The sequence below is a fragment of the Salminus brasiliensis genome, chromosome 5 (genome assembly GCF_030463535.1).
Source record: "Salminus brasiliensis chromosome 5, fSalBra1.hap2, whole genome shotgun sequence".
Lineage (NCBI taxonomy): Eukaryota > Metazoa > Chordata > Actinopteri > Characiformes > Bryconidae > Salminus > Salminus brasiliensis.
Window position 1 is genome coordinate 38593272 of NC_132882.1, and position 16104 is coordinate 38609375.

Genomic DNA, 16104 nt, shown 5'->3' on the forward strand with positions numbered 1-16104 from the left:
CTACAGACACTTAGACACTCCACAAGTGCTGCCCGGGAGACAGTGGAGTAGCTATTTGCATCAGAATAAATATCAGGGAAAATGCAAAGTAATGTCAGAAAAGCAAAATGTTCTTTTAAAGTGTACCCAGAGAACATTATTTTCCAACTGCCTTTCCTCCTTTTTCTGCAATAAAAAAGCTGCATTCAAAAAATCTTTATCATTACACTGCTTCAAAAATGCTAGTGATTTAAATCTGGTTGCTTATGTCTTCAGTATTTTACAGGGGAAATGCTGCAACCACACCCTCCCCACAGAGATTTTTATTGAATGAAAAAGTCCACATTTGAAGGACTCCACAATCTGTCCTAAATTAATTAATAAATAAATAGAATAAAAATATATATTTTAATGAACACGCTTTCCTTTTAGACCTATCCCTCAGTAAAAAATCTCTTTGGATCAAATATTTTAGGTGTTAATAAGATCCTTTATAAGATGCCCCATCTCATTTTTTACAGTTTCAGTTTCTTACTAGAGATATTACCTAATTGCTAAGAAAAATAAATACATTTTGGACCAGATGCACTGGGGACAGTTAATGAATAGATATATAGCCACTATTGAACATACTAAATCGGATTACTATCTTAGCTTCTTAGCTAATTCTTTCTGAAACTATTTCTATCCTGTACCAATATTATTGTTCATGACCACTTAATATATAATTAAAAAGAGCTCTGTCAAGCTTTAGCCAATGCACATTTAGCTGCAATGATACCCCTACAGTTATGGTCAAAAATACTTTCATCCCTGCACTTCTTTCAGAGAATTTACCCCTTCTCCCAGAACATTGTTGCAATTAAAAATTCTTTGGTATTCATATATTTATTTATTTTGTTTTGTATTGAAACATCACAAAAAATAGAAAATAAATAAAATCTGATATCTTTCCAAACATAACTCCACCAAAATTATTGGCACCCCTAACTATGTATTTGGTAGCACGCTGTTTGGAAACAATAACTGAATTCAATAGCTTCCTGTAACCATGAATGAGTTTCTTACACCTCTATACTAAACATTTGAAGCAATCCTTTTACCAATTGATTCAGGTTTCTCAGATGTGAAGGGTGCTTTCTCCAAATGTTGCATTGAGATCTCTTCACAGGGGTTACATAGGATTTAGAACTCATTGCTGGCCACCTCAGAACTCTCTAGTGCTCGACTTCTGATGGAAACTCAGCTTTCTGACATTTGTCCCCATATATTGTGCTCAGTATTTTTTGGTTGTATTTAGATTTCAAAATGGCATCACACAGCCAAAGCATCTAGTGCCAGAAGTAGCTAAACAACCCTAAAACAGATAAAACAAAGATTCTTTTGCTCAGATTGGATTGGGCTGACAGTTCACATTCACAAATGAAAGTAACAGCCAAAAATCAGAAAAATAAATAAAATAAAAAGACATGAAAAATCTAAGACCCCCAGTGAGCAAGCTAACAACGACAGTGGCGAGGAAAAACTCCCTCAGAGATGGAGGATGAAACCTTGGGAGGAACCAAGACTCACAAGGGGGACCCATCCTCCTCTGGTCAGAACTATTTATAAATTATTTGTAAAAGTTACCAAACCATCTATACTGTTGAACTGCTCTGGTGTGCAACATTTTCATAATCATAATATAATAATCGTGTAGTATAACTCAATGTAGTCGTGGCAATGATGGTAAAAATAGTGAGAGTAATGATAGTAAATATTAGTAATATTAATAGTGGCAGATAGTTAAGAGTCCATTTAGGTCTTAACATGGTCATTAGGCAGGTAGCAGTGGTAGGAGCTTGTGCTGGTCTGGCATGGTTGATGGTGGGGGGCGGGCCTGCTGGTCTAACTGGTAGGTGGCAGCTGGTCTGACGCAGGTAGAGGGGACCTCAGCATGCAGTCTTCCAGCTGGTTGGGCTGGAATGTTAAGTAGTATCAGAGTGTGTCAGACGACTCCGGCAGGTCTGACTATAATAGCCTAATTAAAAGGAGAGATACACTTGAGCACCCTGAAATGCTAGCGTTCATCTGTTCCACTGTCCACAAACCTGAGTGATCGCATCCAACCCCTGGACCTACTACCTATCTAAGGGGAAACAATAATTACTAAAAGCTAAACTAAACTTTTCAGCCTGGATTTAAAGTTTGAGACTGAAGATTGAGTCCTGAATATTATCTGGAAGGTTATTCCAGAGTTGGGGGGCTTTATAAGAAAAGGCTCTTCCCCCTGCTGAGGTTTTCTGAATTTTGGGAACTACTAAGAAGCCAGCACCCCATTGAAGTATTCTTAATGGTTCATAATATGTAATAAAATCTCCTAGGTACTTAGAAGCGAGGCCATGTAAGGCTTTGTATGTAGAGAAGAATTTTGTAGTTAATACTGAATTTAACAGGGAGCCAATGAAGTGCTGATAGAACTGGACTGATATGGTCAGATTTTCTAGTTTTCTAGAAGTCTAGTTTCTAGTAAGGCTGCAGCATTTTGAACTAGCTGAGTTTATTGAGGTTCCTGCTGGAACAACCTGACAAAAGTGCATTACAGTAATCTAGTCTTGAGCTAATAAAATTGTGTACTGCTTCTGCGAGGGACTGGAATGGGTGGTTCATTTATACAACCAACATAGCAAGGCTACTTACCTCTTTAGTCCGTTTTTGGACCTCTTTGAGACTGTTTGTAATCCTGTGGAGGCTTCTCTAGATACTTTTAGGGGAGTGTATGTTAGGCCCTGGATCGCCAGGGAGTTAGCTGGGGAAACCACTAGACTAGAGCAGTAGACTAACCACTTGGTCTTCCACCAGCTCAGTGGAACTGCAAAAGGGGCTCCTCAAGATATGATCTCACTCCAACCATTTCATTTGCTGATGAATTCCTTGAAGTTTTAATAAACTTAGCACAAAAAGTAAGGTCGATTATTTCTTTGTTTTATCAATGCTTCCTGGCAAAAAAAGGATGGAAAAGCAGTGGTGGCTCAGTGGTTAGAGCTCTGGGCTATTGATGACAGTGTTGTGGGTTTGATGCTTGGCAAGCTGTCACTGTTGGGGCCCTTGTTCCTTATAAATGTGGCACGATTTAAAGGGGAATTAACAGGCTTTCCAATGGCATAAGATTTTTTGCCAAGAAGCATTGTTACAACAAATCTACCAAACACAAATGTCCTTACTTTTTATGCAAAGTTTAGTTGTTCATTCTTCAAAAGAACCTCTAAACAACAAATGATTGTGGTTCCTCTTGTTCATTCTCTGGTGCCTCTACTCCATGTTGGATCCCTGGCAGTAGACTTGCATTTTGGCCTGGCAGTGGGGAAAGCGTTTTGTGTGCCTTTGATTATGGCATGCATTCACTGTGGCATAATTTCCACAAGTTTCTGCAGTGTCACTACATTTGTTTATGTTGCATTAGTTTTTCCCCCAAGATCTTGTATTGATGATGAGAGATTTGGATCACTGTGTCAGGTCCGCGTCGCCGTGCCCGCCCCGGGGGTGGTTCCGGTCCGCTGTCCACAGGCTCTTTGGGACTTTTAAGTTGATGTTCGGTTGATTTACGGACTTTAAGTTCACGTCACTTGCCACAGACTTTTATGTTGACAGTTGTTCATGTACCACGCCATATTTTATGTTGTGTTCACGTGTGTCTGATTTTCATTCATTGATTTGGTTCACCTGAGACTGGGGTATTTAGGGAGCTAATGCGAACACCCCGTGCCGAGAATTTGCCAATGAGCTAACCTGGAGTGTTGGTGTCCGTCCAAGAGATCTAGGATCTTATTAGTGCTTCACGAGAACGTTTACGAGAGTCCGTCACGGTTCAAAGAGTCCTGCTGGACTATCCATGTTCATTAGAGTACTACTGCTCTGGTTGGTTCTGAGTCACCTCTGTAAACACGAGACTGATCCCTAAGTCTCGCGTTTACGTTTTGTAAGTTTTGTTGCGCCTAATGAGCGCGATTTATGTTTTCTCCACTGCTTATGTTTTTTCCCCTGCTCCCTGCTTCTGGTTTCTGTTAACCCCTGTTTTGTTTATTAAAGATCTTGCATTGCACCGTCCCTGCGAGTGTTCCCCAGTCATTGTCAGACCTAGCCAGTCAGCCTCGGCCGACAGCCTCCGAACAGCGGGGATGGAAGCCTTGAATCAGGCTGTTCGCACCCAAGGTCAGTTCTTGGGGCAACAGCAACACACTCTGCAGAGCGTGTCAGAGACTGTCGGCCACCTGGCGCAGCAACAGGTGGGCCAGCAGCAACAGGTTACCCAACTAGTGAGGCAGACCAGCCAAGCCATACAGGGGATCCATATTCTATGCCGTTGGTCCCGTTCACTCTAGAACAACTACGGGAAGCCCGGGTCTTCAGTAAGCTTGATTTGCGTAGTGCGTATGATCTCGTGCATATCAGGGAGGGGGACTAGTGGAAGACGGCATTCATGACCACCAGGGGGCACTATCAGTACCGGGTAATGCCGTATGGGTTAGCTAACACCCCCTTCATCTTCCAGTTCAGATGTCCTGAAAGACTACCTCGGACGGTTCGTGGTGGTCTTTCTGGACGACATATTGGTGCACTCCCCCGACCTGATCTCTCACGTGCGTCACGTTCGCCTGGTTCTGGCGAGACTCAGGTCCCACCTGCTGTATGTTAAACTAGAGAAATGTGTGTTTCACGTCTCAGAGATCCCTTTTCTGGGTTGTATCATCAGCGAGCGGGGGGTTCAAATGGATCAGGCAAAAGTCCAAGCGGTCCTAGAGTGGCCATCACCTGGCTCCGTGAAGGAGGTCCAGCGTTTTCTAGGGTTCGCCAATTTCTATAGGAGGTTCATTCGGGACTCAAGGGAGCCCCGTGGCGCATCACGTGGACGCCAGCTGTGGAGGACTCGTTTCTAGCACTCAAACGTGCTTTCACGTCGGCCCAGTTGTTGCGCCACCCCGATCCCCATAGGCCGTTCGTGGTGGAGGTGGTTGCCTCCAATATGGGGGTGATGGCAATCCTATCCTAAAGACAGGAGGGGAGTGACCAGCTGCACCCAGTCGCTTTCTATTCCAAGAAGCTAACGGGTGCTGAGCGGAACTACAGGGTAGTGGGGAGCTCCTAGCAGTGAAGATGGCGCTATCCGAGTGGCGTCATTGGTTAGATGGCTCTGCCCACCCGTTTCTAGTCCTTACCGACCACAAGAACTTTTTTTACGTCAGGCCAAGTGTTTGAACCCCCAGCAGGCTAAGTGGTCCCTGTTTTTCGCCAGGTTCCAGTTTCACATCTCTTACGTGACCGGGCTCACGTAACACCAAAGTGGACGCTCTCTCTCGGATCCACCAATCGGTGGATAAGAGAGAGATCGACCCGGCGCCTATCCTGCCATCCACCGTCTCAGTCATGGCGATACAGTGGAACCTCGACACGGAGATTGCTGAGGCCCTTTCACGTACCGCCATTCCCGCTGTGTGCCCTCGGGACCAGGTTTACGTCCCCAGTGAGTTTCGGGAGAGGCTCATCGGTTGGGCTTTTAACAAGGTACAGTAATGCTTTTTACTGAAGCTAAAATACAACATCAGAAGCACACATTTTACTATTTTTAAACACAAGAAAGAAAAGTGCAAAACCTCAGAAGAAAGGGGGAAATCCTCTTTACACAAGCACAAAAATGTGCTTTGGTGCTCATGTAAAGTTCTGTGTACATGTTTCTGTATCTGTTTATAAATAACAAAGCACTTTAAATACCTTAGACATAATTACGTATATGCTAAACTTAAATCGTCAATTTTTGATATTAGAAAAAAACTTTCTAAAACAAGTTTAATGAACAGTAGAACATCCATCGAAATGAGTAAAGTCAAAAAAATTGGTGGGGCTGATTGTGAGGGGAAGTATAATTCTTTTTACAGAACCATATGTTTTTTCTTTTGAACAGTTTGATTTAATTAACTGAATATTTACTTCCATCAATCCATACTTTAGGAAGCTAAATCCCATTCAACAAATTTGCTAAATAAAAGATTGAACAGGTGAAAGATTCTAAATCAAATTATTAGAATCTAAATCATGGAACATTACTCACCCACAATCACATGTGGGGGATTTTTTCAGGAATTTCAGTATTGTATGTATAGATTATTTTAATTTCATTCATTTTTGTTTTACCACATGCTATTATCTTTAACCAGTCATGTTTTTATGGACTATTTTAATAATAAAATATTAGACAACAAATCCAACCCTGCTTATTAAATCAAACATGGCCGTCACCTGATGTAGTTGCTTTAGAACATAACTTAGTTGTAGAACAAAGGCTGGAAGCCTTCTACCCACTTCCACAGCCTGAACAAGAAAAAATTATATCTTCAGCTAATTGTACAACATGTACACTCAACCCGATTCCCTCTAAATTGCTAAAAGAAATTCTCCCAATTATAATCGGACCTCTTTTAACAATTGTAAATTCATCCCTTAGCCTTGGGCATGTACCCCAAACCCTTAAAATAGCAGTTATAAAACCTTTAATCAAGAAACCAAATCTTGATCCTAGCGTATTATCTAATTATAGACCCATCTCAAACTTAACATTCGTATCTAAGATATTAGAAAAAGCTGTGGCCCAACAACTCTGCTTATACCTGAGTAAAAATTACATGTATGAGAAATTCCAGTCTGGATTTAGACTCAATCACAGCACAGAGACAGCCCTAGTGAAGATTACGAATGATCTCCTTCTTGCCTCTGATCAAGGCTACGTATCTTTATTAGTCCTACTAGACCTTAGTGCAGCCTTTGATACAATAGATCATTCTATATTACTAGAAAGATTAGAGAAAATGGTTGGAATCACAGGGACAGCCCTATCATGGTTCCAATCATATCTAACGGGACGCTTTCAATTTGTAAAGATAAAAGATTTATCTTCAAACTACGCAGAAGTAAGATATGGAGTTCCGCAAGGCTCAATTTTAGGACCGCTATTATTTACATTATACATGTTACCACTGGGCTCAGTTATAAGCAGACATGGCGTTAATTTCCATTTCTATGCAGATGACACACAGCTCTATATATCAGCCAAACCTGACGATAAATTTAGATTACAGAAAATGGAGGACTGTGTAAAGGATATAAAACTCTGGATGTCACATGAACTTCCTTCTCCTCAACAGTGACAAAACCGAAGTTCTCCTTTTAGGTCCAAAAGACTCTAGAAATAAACTATCAGACTTAATGTTAGACTTGGCTGATTCTTCCATCATTCCTGGTTTAGCAGCTAAAAATCTTGGCGTCACATTCGACTCAGATTTATCATTTGAGCAACATATAGCCAATATTAGTAGAACAGCCTTTATGCAGCTTAGGAACATCTCCAAACTAAGAAACTCCTTATCACTACAAGACGCAGAAAAGCTAGTACACGCTTTTATTACCTCAAGGCTAGATTATTGTAACGCACTACTGTCAGGTTGTTGCAGCAGGAACCTCAATAAACTTCAGCTGGTGCAAAATGCTGCAGCCAGGGTCCTTACTAAAACTAGAAAATTTGACCATATCAGTCCAGTTCTATCAGCACTTCATTGGCTCCCAGTTAAATTCCGTATCGAATACAAAATTCTTCTATTAACATATAAGGCCCTACATGGCCTCGCTCCTGAGTACCTGCAGGATCTTATAGTATATTATGAACCATCAAGACTACTTAGATCTCAGGGTGCTGGCCTCTTACTCGTTCCCAAAATTCAGAAAACCTCAGCAGGGGGAAGAGCCTTTTCTTATAAAGCCCCCCAGCTCTGGAATAACCTTCCAGATAATGTTCGGGACTCAGACACAGTCTCAATCTTTAAATCTAAGCTGAAAACTTATATGTTTAGTTTAGCTTTTGGTAATTAATGTTTCTTAGATAAGGGCTGCAGGTCCAGGGGTTCGCGGACCCAGGGAATTGTAGTACACTGAGATGCTGGAGCTGTCATCTCGCTGCTTACACGCGATTTCTCTTAGAACTAACTTTTCTCTCTTTACCTTCTTCGAGTAAATGGCCACCCAGCCCGACCTGCAGGAAGATTGCCCGCTGAGGTCCCCTCTACCTGCATCTAACCAGCTGCCACCTACCAGTCCGGCCAGCGGGTCCCCCCCAACCCGCCACCACCCATGGCTCACCCGCCTGCCGCTGCTGCCTGTTTGGTGGCCGTGCTGAAACCTAGATGGACTCGTGCCTGTCTGACACTATTAATATCACCACTATCAACTTTCTGTTGTATCTGCTTTGGTAATTTTTATCATTAATGTTTAAAATAGTCTGGCCAGAGGAGGATGGGTCCCCCTTGTGAGTCTTGGTTCCTCCCAAGGTTTCTTCCTCCAGCTCTGAGGGAGTTTTTCCTTGCCACTGTCGCCGTTGGCTTGTCCACGGGGGTCTTTGACCCTTCATGTTATTCCTTCTTTCTTCTCTGTCTCTGTCCTTTATTAAGTACTAATTATGTAAAGCTGTAAATAAATTTGACTTGACTTGACTTGACTATTACGTATGGAACTGTCTGGGGAATAGGAGCAGTAACTTCATTATCTTGAAACAATGGGGTCTATTAACTACACACCAGCCTCACTGGGGGCTCAGAAAATTAGCATTATCAGCATATGGACACAGAAGCACTTACGACTACCACACACATTACATTTGTACTTTAGGGAACTAACTCCCCATAAATTCAAAAACCAAACACTGACTTGGAGGGGTAGGAATGAGAGAGAGAAAAATAAAATTGCAACCAGTTCTATCTAGAGGAAGCATATTTCTTGCCTATAAACATTTTCACCAGCAGATCATTTTTTATATTCAGTAAATGGGGTGATGGTGGTCTGTGATAAAGTCATCTAAGGACTTTCTGGATGAAGTTGAACGTGCGGGAAAGTTCTTTTGGATAGTCAAGGCGCAGAGCATACATTAAGCCAAACATCACAAGAGAAGCATTAGCCAAATTAGGCAGCTCATCCTCTTGATCTGTCTGAAAAAACTGCATACACATATACATTATAAACATCCTGCACAGTATTTATTTCCCTCATTCAGTCACCTTTCACTCTCTTTCCAACAAAGAACTTGTACAGGTATCCCAGACACAGTCGAATTGGTGAAGTGTTTTCAAATATTTCGAATGTAATTTGATTCTTTTTGCAATTCAAAAATTATGAAGTAGATTTTGTTAATGCTGTTTGGACAGGAATAAGCACAAAGTGACTGAAACCTTGTCATTATCGTTTTAAGAAACATTTCCTCAATGTCCCAAAGTTTTGGGTGTGTCTGTGTCAGTCTGCATTTCCCTGTCTCTTAAAGTAGCAATACATGTTTTACATTCTAGAACTAAGCAAATCCATAAACATAAAATACTGAAGTAATGTATCAGGATTTGATGGAATGTCATTGAAAATATGATCACATCATATGTTTCTTTTAACTGGGTTACAGAACAATACATAGAAAATACAAAAAAAAAAAACACATTTGGTAACTTACATTCCAAGTCCTTAAAAAACCTAGCGTTATCTTCACGTAGGTAGGGCTCAACGTGCAGCAGTACGTCGGTTGTTAATATCACATTGCTCCTGGAATCACATGCGAAATTACACATAAAAAGGTTTTATACATTATCAGTAAAGTCGCCCCTCATAGCCTCAGCCGTCTTGCAAGTACAGCCTTCTGCCTCAAGACATGCAACAGTCATGGTGTACACTTGTCTAGCTCTGCACAGTTTTTGCAAATTGTGATCCTGTACAAAAATACAGTGATTTTCAATTTAGATTACCTTCAACTTAAATGTTTTTACAATGATATTACTTGTGACTCCAGTCGAAGGGCAGGCCAATTCTGTAGAAAATCCTTGACCGGTTTTATTGGGTCGTTAACAATGATCTGCTTATGACACAATACATATGTAGTTTGCATTAATCTCTCTCATTTGAACATTTCTCTGCGTCTTCGAGACTTCATCAGATTTTTGCACTCTTTGTCCTTCCAGTCAATCAATATATACAAGTACAAGCCAACTTGTAAAAATGTATGGCAGGTACACATTCAGATACTAAACATAGCCTTAAGTTGTCTTCAGAGATGAGTGAATTTATTTTTTCCTAATTGGAATTGGCATTTACATTAATCAAGACTTACCTATGCAGTGCTTTTAGGAACTTACCATATGTTCTGTCTTCAGTGTACCCTATTCACACACACAAAAATACAAACCACTCACTTTGAAAATGGAAATATGATCTTTAATTAAATGTATACAATAATCACTGCCTGAGTATCACAATATTATTTGCAATTAATAAAACATTAAAATGTACCTACCCAGCTGGGTAATTTTAAATTACCTTTCAATAAACATTTGTATTAGCATTTTATTACATTTTGATTACTATACAATTTCAAAAAATGGTTGGATGGAGGGATGAAAAATTGTCTCTGGCATTGGATGAGGGTTTCTAAAAGGTATGTTATTATTATTATTATTATTATTATTATTATTATATACAGTATAATATTAATGCATAGTGAACATTTATTGTTTAAACTGTAATATATAATCTATGGATGGTTGTGTATGCTGAGGCTGTTTAATAAAATATTCAATGGGCAAACCCGTGAGTAATGAAATCAGGCAAAACCGTTCGCAGATAAGCAGGCAGCAGCATTGTAATTCTAGCAAGACTTGGTCAGATGCACAAACGAAATTCTAAAATTCAAAGTACAAATATTTTTGACTATCTGAATTGAAAATGATAAACTAGTTTAAGACAAAAAGTGTGTTAACAACAATTTAAAAGCTCAAATGAACTTAAATGAATAACTACAAATAATATCAGATATTAGGGAGAAATTATTCAATACTTAGTGTTGCTGGGAAATACAATTTTGCTCTGGTACTTTACTGACATAATCTTAACACATAAATCTTTATTAAAAGTGGCTTTATGAAGGAAAATATACAGCTTTCAGACTCCCACAACCATGTTTTATACTAGGTGAATACACAAAATCAATGGATTTCAGACATTTTGGCTGTAATGCCTGTACTAAAACTAGTGTTGCTGGGAAATACAGTTTTGCGCTGGCACTTTATGAATGTAATCTTATTCAGGACCCATACATCTTAAATAAAAGTCATTATAAAGGAAAATATACAGCTTTCAGCCATTGGCACCATGTTTTATACATAAAATCACTGAATGTAATGTTTGTACTAAAACTAGTGTTGCTGAGAAATACAGTTTTAGGCTGGCACTTTCTGAAAATAATCTGGACACAGGACACAAAAATCTTTAATAAAAGTGGCATTATGATGGAAAATATACAGCTATTAGCCACTGGCACCATGTTTGATCAAACTCGCACCTTAAAACAAACAGTGCGGACACTAGAGCGTAAATGGTGGACGTCCAAACTAGAGATGTTCCACTTTGCGTGGAAGGACAGCCTTAGTCAATATAGAAAGGCACTCATTAAAGCTCATCATAGGTAGACCTCAACTATGAGAGACAAAATGAGAAAATAAATTCTGAAAATCACATGATTTTTAAAGAATTTATTTGCAAATAATGGTGGAAAATAAGTATTTGGTCACCTACAAACAAGCAAGATTTCTGGCTGTCACAGACCTGTAACTTCTTCTTTAAGAGGCTTCTCTGTCCTCCACTCATTACCTGTATTAATGGCACCTGTTTGAACTCGTTAACAGTATAAAAGACACCTGCCCACAACCTCAAACAGTCACATCCAAACTCCACTAAGGTGAAGACCAAAGAGCTGTTGTGTTTGGAGGAGAGTGAATGCTGAGTTGCATCCAAAGAAAACCATACCAACTGTGAAGCATGGGGGTGGCGACATCATGCTTTGGGGCTGTTTCTCTGCAAAGGAACTAGGACGACTGGTCCGTGTACATGAAAGAATGAATGGGGCCATGTATTGTGAGATTTTGAGGGCAAACCTCCTTCCATCAGCAAGGGCATTGAAGATGAAACGTGGCTGGGTCTTTCAGCATGACAGTGATCCCAAGCACACTGCCAGGGCAACAAAGGAGTGGCTTCGTAAGAAGCATTTCAAGGTCTTGGAGTGGCCTAGCCAGTCTCCAGATCTCAACTCCATAGAAAACCTTTGGAGGGAGTTGAAAGTCTGTGTTGCTCGCCGACAGCCCCAAAACATCACTGCTCTAGAGGAGATCTGCATGGAGGACATACCAGCAACGGTGTGTGCCAACCTTGTCAAGACTTACAGAAAACATTTGACCTCTGTCATTGCCAAAAAGGATATATAACAAAGTATTGAGATGAACTTTTGTTATTGACCAAATACTTATTTTCCACCATTATTTGCAAATAAATTCTTAAAAAATCAGACAATGTGATTTTCAGAATTTTTTTTCTCATTTTCTCTCTCATAGTTGAGGTCTACCTATGATGTCAATTACAGGCCTCTCTCATCTTTTTAAGTGGGAGAACTTGCACAATTGGTGACTGACTAAATGCCTTTTCCCCACTGTAGGTGGTTTGGTAACTTTTATCAATAATTTATAAATAGTTCTGACCAGAGGAGGATGGTCCCCCTGGTGAGTTTTGGTTCCTCCCAAGGTTTCTTCCTCCAGCTCTGAGGGAGTTTTTCCTAGCCGTTAGCTTGCTCACTGGGGGTCTAGAATGTCTTCTTATGTTATTTATTTTTTTTCTGTCTTTTACTAATTACTAATTATGTAAAGCTGCTTTATGACGACAACAACAGTTGTAAAAAAAAGCGCTATACAAATAAATTTGACTTGACTATAACTAACAGCAAAATCGCTGTGGCGGGCACTGAAGTGAGGACTGGAAGGAAGTAGAGAGCTCAAAAAGAGGTACAGTGTTCTGGTGGGAGTAGTGGCGTCAGGACAGGCTGGGTAGGACCTTGCTGCAACCAAATCCAGGGGAAAGAAAGCCGTCACTTTGTCCAGGAGGAGGTCAGAGTGGGAGTGGAGGATGTTCCCTCTAGTCAAATGGTGGGGATGCAACAACAGGGGGCATGGATGCAATAGGAGCAGGACCGGAAGACCACATGGTCAGAGATCTGGAGGGCACAGCCACATGGGATCAAATTTCCTACCGCCATCACAGAAACATGCTCAGGCCAGATATGGTACTGATGTCTGAAACAACAAGACAAGTGAACCTAAAGAAGCTAACTGCTAAAGCTAGGATGGAGGAGGCTTTTGAGAGGAAGAGGGACAAGTATAAGGTGATGGTAAGCGTGTACCGAAGCAGAGGACAGAAGACCAGGTGTGATCCTATCGAATTCGGGTGCAGAGGCTTCGTAGGGCCAAGCACTCTGCAGGGCCCTCAAGAGGTTGGGGATCAGAGGGAAGCCATTGGGAAGATCTCTGATGCTGCAGAGAAAGCAGCGAGATGGCAGTGGATCAAGCAGTGGGAAATACAGTTTTGTGCTGGTACTTTAAGAATATAATCTTATTCAGGACACACAAATCTTTAATAATAAAGTGTCATTATGAAAGAAAATATACAGCTTTCAGCCACTGGACTTAATAAGCTATTTAGACACAAGCCGGATCATCCCTGCTTGGGTCGCCTGGGCGAGGGTGTATGATGTTGAAAGACCCGAAACACCCAATGACCCCAGGTAACATCACTGATGATCACTGAAGGTAACATCACTGAAGTCGCACCGAGAAATGTTTTAAAACCAGTCATGTGATTTCACTTGCTTGCTTCATTAAATGATTTCTGCATGATTTGTGTTTGTTTTACTGAAAATCATCCATCATCTCTCTAAATAAGTATCAGTGTTGTCTATATGCATATCTATAAAATATATCTTCATGGAATTCTGAAGCAAAACAAGTGATTTTAAATTATTTTTAGTACAGGCATTACAGCCAAAATGTCAGAAATCCACTGGTGTTGTATATTCCCCCAGAATAAAACATGGTGCCAGTGGCTGAAAGCTGTACATTTTCCTTCATAATGCCACTTTTATTAAAGATTTATGTTATCTGTGTCAGATTATATTCATAAGTGCCAGTGCAAAACTATATTTCCCAGCAATACTAGTTTTAGTACAGGCATTACAGCCAAAATGTCTGAAATCCATTGATTTTGTGTATTCACCTAGTATAAAACATGGTGACAGTGGCTGAAAGCTGTATATTTTCCTTTCTTCCTTCATAATGACTTATCAAAGATTTGTGTGTCTTGAATAAGACTATATTCTTAAAGTACCAGCACAAAACTGTATTTCCCAGCAACATTAGTTTTAGTACAGGCATTACAGCCAAAATGTCTGAAATCCAATTCACTGATAGTTTTAGTACAAACATTAAATCCAGTGATTTTATGTATTCGCCTAGTATAAAACATGGTGCCAGTGGCTGAAAGCTACATGTTTTCCTGCATAATACCACTTTTATTAAACATTTGTGTGTCCCGATAAAGATTATATTGTAAAAAGTGACCATAATGTTTCTCAGCCACACTAGTCTGAAGATAGATACTATCACCATTTTGTCATAAACTCACAGCTTTTTCCTATTCTAAAAGAATTTATGGTGCCAGTGGTTGAATGATTTATTTTCATATAAAATGTCAAATTTATTAAAGCTTCACATTGTGGTTATCATGACGGGTTAGGCCAAACACAGAGGGATAAACACTAGCAGAGATGGGTCCAATGCAAGTCGTTTGTTTAACCAAAACAAGACAAACAAAAGGGGGCAAGTGAGACAAAATATGCAGCAGCTAAAGGGCATAAACATGAATACAGTGATCAACATAACCAGAACATGGCAAACAAGAGGGTGAAAACAAACAGACCTGAGACCAGGGGGTTAGCTGTGGAACCAGCTACTTGGCAAGAGCGGCTAGGCCAACCCAACCTGGAACTGCTGCGTGGCAGAGGGAACGAGAGTCGTGGGTATCTTTCAGCAGATAGCGAGTGAACCTCGAAGCTGGCCTAAACATTACATGGTCTGAGATGGGAACCTCTCGCGCTACTTCAAGGTTCCTGTGCATTTATCCTTTTATTTCTCGGCGAGGAGCTCTGTAGCCGAGCTCCTTAAGTACCCCCAGCCTCAGGTGCAGCACATTAACTAAACAAGATGTGATAAACCTGAATTGAACACATGAACATGAACAAAACACTGAACCGAACATACATGAAAACATGAAAAACACAAAGTGACTGGGGTGAACCTGTGAACATGAATGTGACATAAAAACCAGAAACCAAACAAGGACCATAACTACTTAACTCAATTAATCGAGAGTCTAATGAGTCCATTGCGGCCTACCCGGGGGCCGGTAATGATCGGTACCCCAGGTAGCCTCAATCCGAGGGGCCACAGACTCTGGAACCAACGTGGAGGGCGCCGTCGTCGCAGGTGCGGACGTGGTGGGCGTCACCGGGACCGACGCAGAGGGCGCCGGCATTGCAGGAACGGGGGTGGCAAGCACCGTTTCAGGTTTATTTGTCATTTGCACATGTCAGGACATTTATGCATTGAAATGCTTGTGGTGAGGCTCAGGTTGATGCTCTACAGGAGGACAAAACTATATACATACTAAACATATTAAAATAAAGTTATATATAAAAATATATATTAAATAAATACAAAATACACACAAAATATACACAAAATACAGAATATACAAAGACAGAAGGAATCTGTAGAAATTCTCTGATGTGTACATTTATGATACAGGTATAGTCTGAGAGAGAGTGGAGCTAAATATAAATATGTATATTTATGTCTATTCCTGTTATATAAAGTGACTTAGTGATGTTGTCCATAGCAGTGATATACAGTGCCCTCCATAATTATTGGCACCCCTGGTTAAGATGTGTTCTTTAGCTTCTAATAAATTGAGTTTTTTTCTAAATAATATGGGACCACGATAAAATCCAACCTTTAACTCAAGTGAATTTTAGGGGAAAAAAATCCCTGACTAAGAAATAATTATTCTTCATAAAATCACATGTTCCACAATTATTGGCACCCCTAACATTTCTTAGGAAATAAATGTAATTAAAGTATTTCTGTCAATTCTACAGTAGTTTACGAAGTTGATCAGAGTATGTAGGAACATTTAATT